Source organism: Mandrillus leucophaeus, unplaced genomic scaffold (genome assembly GCF_000951045.1).
Source record: "Mandrillus leucophaeus isolate KB7577 unplaced genomic scaffold, Mleu.le_1.0 Scaffold571, whole genome shotgun sequence".
Classification (NCBI taxonomy): domain Eukaryota; kingdom Metazoa; phylum Chordata; class Mammalia; order Primates; family Cercopithecidae; genus Mandrillus; species Mandrillus leucophaeus.
In genome coordinates this window covers 537,639-544,927 of record NW_012106153.1, presented here as the reverse complement: position 1 = coordinate 544,927, position 7,289 = coordinate 537,639, and positions in this window count along the sequence as shown.

Here is a 7,289-nt window from a genome sequence, read left to right as displayed (position 1 = left end):
AGTGCTGTGACCCAGGGTGGCCAGGAATCCCTCAGCTCCCTTCCAGAAGGTGTTGTGAGTTCTTTCTCGTCTGAACCTAACTCTAAGGAGGAGATACAATCTTCTTCTCCTGTTATTGGATGACCAGGCATTTTTTCTTTGGCAAATCCAGGGCTGTGCATTTATTTTATTTATCTTTTTTTGTTTTGCTTCATTTTTCCTTTCTGAGGGCCATGCATTTATAGACTGTTTTGCATACACATGAGGGCCTATTTACATCCTATTCACATGTTTCTCTGGGTGTGAGGTTCAAGAGGCCCAAACTTAAAGTGTGTAAAACAAAATAAGTGTGTTGAGTCTACCCTTCTTCGCTGACCTGAACCCCACAGGCAGGGATGGAGGAGCTCAGAGGGGTGGGTGGTCCCCAAAGGATGGTTAGAGCAGGGAGGGACCCTGGGGTCAGCTCTTTCCTATGTAACTCTGGACCAGGGGAAACGGGAGCTTTGAGCAACTGGGTGCAAAGGAGCTAAAGAAGCTGAGATGAAACCACAGCACAAGGCATCCTTGGCTGCTCAGTACAGACCTCAGAACTGCGGACAGGTGTAGATGGGATGTAGTGGCACCTGTTCTAATAAGCCGTGGTTGTTCAGCACCTACTATGTGCCAGGCACTGCACCAGACTCTTCAGGAATGTTAGTGTAACAGTTAAAGAAAGAGGAAAGAAACACAAAAAGCAGCTCAACAGTCAAAGACAGCTTTATTTTGGAGAGTAAATCTGAGAGGGGCTTCTGACTGATTTTGGTCAGGAGGATTCTCTCTTACAGACTAAGGATATTTAAGGGTTTAGGAAGGGGAGAGCTTAGCACAGGCTCAGAATGTTTCCACATGATGGAAAGTTGATTAAGATGTTGCAATGTCTCTGGTCAGAGCGGAGGCTATCTTGGGGTTGGTGTGTTTCTGGTCGGAGGGGGGTTTATCTTAGGATTGGAATGTTTCTGGTTATGCTGACATTAGCCATTAGGCTGATGTTTTGGGGCTGGATTTGGGCAGTTTTTAAATCAAGGTGAACTTAAAATAGTGGTGTTTGTCCAATACGGTGATGCACCTGCTCTGTCAGTTAGTTCACTGTCTTTTCAGAGACTTAGATGTGTGCTGCTTTCAAATCCATTTTAGAGACGAGCAAACTGAAGTTCAGAGACCCAAAGTGACCTATCCAAGGCCATGTAACTGGTCTTTGGAGGCTCTAGACTCAAACACAGTTCGATTTGGTTCCAGAACTTTTCTGTCTTGATTTAGGAGAGTAAGAAACCCAACCTCTGGCAGCCCCAGGAGCCGTGGGTGCACTGGCCTCCACGCCTTCCTCGGAATCTCCTGAACCTCCCTTCGTTCCCAGGGAAAGGACTTCTCTTCTTCTGTTTCACTGGATTGCCTCAGGTATGAGAAAGGCAGGAACAGTAGGAGCCCCTGAGCCTCCAGGTTTCCATGGCAATGTGGCAGGGTGGTGGGGCACCTCGTTATGAGAACATTCTGTGTCCTTTGAGAGATCCTGTGTCCCTTGAGGAAAGGAACTTCAGCCCCAGCCCCCAGCACAAGGCCTGGCCCCAAACAGGACCTCCACAGGTGCTTTTTGATGTACCCAGGGTGAGTTAAAGGTGGTGGAAGGTTCTTTGCCACTTCCCCACATTGAGAAGTGGAGTTTATTTTCCTTCTTCTTGAATCTGAGTTGGTCTTTGCTTGAACTGTGGAATATGATGGAAGGAGTGCTGTGCCAGTTCTGAGCCTGGCAACTTCTGCTTTCATGCTTTTGGGAACCCTGATCCCAAAAGAAGTCTAAGTACCCTGATGGAGAAATTGTGTGGGCATACTCATGGAGACACAGAGGACCTGAGAGAGAGGCCTGGTACCCCTAGTTGGCCACCCCGCAGGCAGCACACATGGGGGAGTCATCTCGGATGCTGCTGCCTGGTCAAATGACCAGATGCCATCTTGTTGAGCAGAAGAACTGCCCAGCTGAGCACAGAATCATGAGATCATCACAAAGCCTGCTGTTTTAAGATGCTCAGTTTTGGGGTGGTTTGTTCTGTGTGACCTCATCTCTCCTCTTTTGGTAGTAAAAGCATTCTTTTGAAATCCTCCCTCACCTGCTCACCTGGTGGGGCTGCCAATAAAAAACATACCCTGTCCCTTCACCCACAGGAGTGGATGTGGGACCCAGGCCTGATCAGTAAAATGACTCACCCCTGGCAATAGTGACTGGTCCAGAGATGGGCATGTGACCCAAGAGGAACCAATCAGGGCCCTTCTCTGGCTTTTACATGTTCATCCTGGGTGAGAGAAGCTCTCAGATTTTTCTGGGATTGCTAAATTGGGAAGATGTAAACCCTGAATCAGTGTGGTCATGTCCCCCACCTCCACTCCCACCCCCGCTCAGTATGGAGCAGTCCCAGCCACATGAGAGGGAAGGGGGCCAAGACAGGGACAGAATAGTGGTGGTGACACCTTTGGGCTCTTTGTGGGCCAGTTCTCCCTCTGGACTTTCCAGTTTCATGAGCCAATAAATGTTCTTTTTTCCTTAAGTTAGTTTGAGTTGATTTCTGTCACTGCAACTGATGGGATCCATTTCATGCCAATTCTGTTTCTTCGCCTTATCTTGCTAGAAATAGCATGGACTGTGCTGTTCTCTGTCTCAGAGGCTCAGTTCTCATGGGAAAGGAAAGGAAATGTACACGTGCTCTGTCATAGGCCCCAGTGCTGGGTGCTTTCCTCTTTCCTCTTACCAAATGCTCACCGCTGCCTTCCAGGGAGGTATGCCTCGTGACTGTTTTTCAGGGTAGGATGGTAGCAGGTCAGAGGATGAGAAGCAGAGATCCATTGAGGTGGGGATCCGTGGTTCAGGATGCCCCGGTCCTCTCTCAAGGTGCAGTGGCCCTGCTCTGGGACAGAATGAAGCAGAGACTGGGTGGGGGAGGAGGGGGGAGGAAAGGGAATCCCATTAATTTTTCCAGTCCTAAATCAATTTAATGGGAGCCTCCGATGACTCTGATTTGATTTTTCATTTTCAGTATTACAATTATCTGCCCGATATTACCGGCAGCTCAAGCTTGAAATGGGACAACACGGCAGAGGCTGTCAGAAAGGGAATAGTACAAGATTACACCAATTATCGAATATTTTGCTAATTAGACACCCAATTCATCGCTCTCATTTACAGCAAGGGAAACAAATGCTTAGCACTATCATTGTTATTCTTCCTTGCTGAGCAGCAGTTCTCACCCCAGCTCTCCTTGGATCTTACATCCCATGGAGAACTTCAGTTTCAGGATCCTTCATCCCTGCAATACTGGACTGTTTAGAATCAGGGAACCCCTGACATCTACCCTTAGGTCTTCTGGCTGCTCTCTGAGGAGACGGAATGCAGATGGTTCCAGTGAGCTCACCCCATGGGATGACACTGTGCCAGAATGCAGGATGCGTGGTGATAAATTTCAGGTACCCCAAACTGAAGATCAGGTGGCTCGGAGGAGAATCTGTGGAAGGAATCAGGCTGGGAGGTGTTCAGGGTCAGAAACCTTCCTTCTCTTTTACAGATGGGGGAAACTGAGGCTCAGAGAGGGATACAACTTGGTTAAGGTGCCACAGATGGTTGTGACCGACCTATGCCTGAACCCCAGCTCCCCTGACCTCTAAGCTGACAGTCTTTCCACCCACTGTGTGTGGCCAATGTGACCTCAAGTTTGTTTAAATCTCCTCTGCAACTGACCATGTTGGTAAATCTGGATCAGAGAGGAAACAGAATCATCCAACGTGTACAGGCGCTGGCTCTACCTGTTATCTGCAGGCTCACACATCTGCACGCTGCCCTTCTTAGCACATTCATGGGCCTTTCTGTGGGGTCGGAAGATCTGTGTTCAAACCCTACATCTGCTACTTACCAGCTGTGTGACCTTGGCTAAATTTGTTAACCCTCTGAACCCCAAAAGGAGCAGAGCAGCACGAGAGAGGCTCAGGAAACCAGGCTTGAACGATTTAGCTAAAAGAGCCACTTTCTAAATGGACGCCCCAGGCTCAGAGAGGAGGGCTCCCATTGTTTCACTTCAGTGGCGAAAATAACTGCTCTGATGTATCGAGGGCCCACCATGACTCCATCCAGGCAGGTGCCAAATCCAAATGCTTTATGTGTGTTTTCTGTTTTTTTTGTTTTTTTTTTGAGTCTCGCTCTGTTGCCCAGGCTGGAGTGCAGTGGTGTGATCTCGGCTCACTGCAAGCTCCGCCTCCCGGGTTCATGCCATTCTCCTGTCTCAGCCTCCCGAGTAGCTGGGACTACAGACGCCCGCCACCATGCTGGGCTAATTTCAGCATTTTTAGTAGAGATGGGATTTCGCCATGTTGGCCAGGCTGGTCTCAAACTCCCGACCTCAGGTGATCCACCCCGCTCAGCCTCCCAAAGTGCTGGGATTACAGGCGTGAACCACTGTGCCCAGCCTGTGTGTTTTCTTACTTAACTAGTGCAGGGAGGCAAGACTGTTATGCTCATTTTACAGCTGAGAAAACTGAGGCTGTCAGGAACCAGGTGACTAGATGCCCATGGCACATGGCAAAGCCAAGACTGAAGCCCCGCTTGTTTCCAGAAACCATTAGGACAAGATGGATTCCCTGGGTCCTTCAGCCTGCCGAGGATAAAATGCTTCTGGGCTGGGGGGACGGTGTGCCCCGGAGACACCGCTGGCAAAGCCCATTCACCACTTCCTAGCTCCTAGTCCTCAGAGCTCAGCCCTCAGGACAGTTGCTCCTGGAAACATGGTCAGCTCTGCTCTGATGAACTTCATTATCTTTATCAAATTAATTTACACAAACCAGTGTGGCCACCTAATGAAGACATTTCCCAGGGCCCTGTGCAGGCTGCTTAATGAGGCGGGAGCGGTTGGACTCAGGTTCCAAGTGTCCTGGGGTGAAGAGGAGAGCGGAGCTGTCGGCGTGACTGTGGCTGCCGTGGGGTTCCTGCTCTGCCCCCGTTCAGGGCTGTGAATGATCACCGCTGGTCATTTCCTCCTTCCCGCTGCCAAAGTCCTCACTTTGCCAGGTGCCAGTTTATCACTCCAGGACTTCTTGAACAGGTGGGTGTGCTGCGACCTGCAGTACCTGGGAGGCCTTCCTTTATTCTAGCGCAGATAGATTCCTTGCTCCAAGTTCCTCCTTGTTAATTTCGTAAGTGACCAAGATATGACTTTCTTTTGTGCCTGCTAATGGCTCAGCCCTGCAGCAGAATGCCCCCAATTTGGTAAATGAACTTCTTTTCTTTCTGTAAATGAGATTTTTAAGATGGGAGGAGAAGACAGGCGAGACTGAAGGTCGAGAGGCCAATGCGGAGCTGTGGCGGTTCCGGGTGAGCAAGGGTGGCTGTCGTGATGGGAAGGAAGACAGGGAGCTGCCGGGAGACCTGCTCCTTAGGAGGAGTGGGGGACGGGGTGCAGGTAGCCTCATTTCCGGCTTGAGCAACTGGACAGAGAGTGATCAGCCTTGCCAATTCATTCATTCATTCACTCATTCAATACTCACCAAATACACATGTGAATATACACACATATGCCCACCTATTGTATGCCAGGCCATGGGTGCCAAGTACCATTCATGAAGCCATGAACAAAACACACCAAACCGCTGTCTTCACAGACCCAACATTTTAGTAGGAATTTACTCTTAAACTTCTCACTTAGGATTTTAAAATTTTGAGTCTTGGGTTCACCCAATCTTAAAACCAGGGACTCTTCACTGTGACCATTTAACTTGCACCCAATGAGCACAGACCTCATGCATAGTCTCCCTCAGTCCTCGCAACAACCCTGTGTGGTGGATCCTAGGATTGTCCCCATTTTACAGATGATGCCATTGAAGCTTAAGGAGAGCAAGTTACTTTGGCCAAGTTCACACGGCCCTGCAGCCAGGATTTGGCCCAGGCCTATCAGACACTTCTGTTCCCCTCTGCTGCCTCCCTCATCTCACAACTTGGGGTAACTTTCCACAGGCACCCCAGACTGTCTGTTGAAAGGGACTGTCCTCCCTGCTTGCAGAATCTGCTGTGATATCTCACAAATGAGGCCATGCAGCCCTCACATGTCCTGATCCTCAAGCACTCAGGGACTTGCCTCTCTGCCCAAGCCCCTTCCTCACCACACCAGCTACTTCCATCCCCACTCGACCGGGTGCTTCTCTTCCTCACTCAGCCAGGCTCTTGCAGCCGGCACCCCTGAGTCCCCTACTCTTTGTCTTCACCCTTTCTCCCAGCCTGCTGGATCAGCTTATGTTGGCGGTAGAGCCGTCCCTGGTCACAGGAAGGAGGGAATAATGACAGCGAAAACAATACACGCTGGCCCTGTGGCAGGCTTAGTAAGCGCCTAGTACGCGCCATGCCCTGCCTCACCGAATCCTCCCAGGTGAGTACTGTCATTATTTCCATTCGACAGTGCAGGGAATGAGGCTCAGGGAAGGGAAGTGTCTTGCCAGGGGCACACAGATAGTAAATGGCAGAGGTGGGAATGGAACCCGGGACCGTGGCTCCAGAGTCTACATACATAACCAGTGATGATGTGGGGAGTCCGGAAGCTGGGCTGGCCACGTGTGTTCTCCCAGGAGAACTCCCGACTCAGCGATGCTCCATAAGATGGGCCCAGGTCAGACACAGTGGCTCATGCCTGTAATCCCAGCACTGTGGGAGGCAGGAGGCAGAAGCAAGAGGATCACTTGAGCCCAGAAGTTCGAGACCAGCCTGGGCAACATATCAAGACCCTGTCTCTAGAAATAATTTGAAAAATTAGCTGGGCATGGTGGCATGTGCCTTTAGTCCCAGCTCCTCAGGAGGCTGAGGGAGGAGGATCGCTTGAGCCCAGGAAGTTTGAGGCTGCAGTGAGCTATGATCATGCCACTGCACCATGGCCTGGGTGACTGAATGAGACCCTGACACTAGAGAAGAAAACAAAAAGAAAAGATGGGCCTGATCTGTAAACAGCTGCCTGATTTGCAGTAAGGGAGGTGGGGAAGAAGACTGGAGTGGCCTGCTGATACAGCAGCCTGCTGATAGAACAGCTGGCCTCTGCTCAGCAGCAAAGAACTCTGTGGCCAGCGCCTCCCTCCTGAGGACTCAGGAGGCCAGAAGTCCCACAAATGTTACTGGAGTCTCATTCCATTGTGATTCTCCCATCTGAAGCAGGCTTTCCTCCCAATCTCATCTTTCTCTCTCCTTCCTTCCTTCCTTCCTTCCTTCCTTCCTTCCTTCCTTCCTTCCTTCCTTCCTTCCTTCCTTCCTTCCCTCCCTC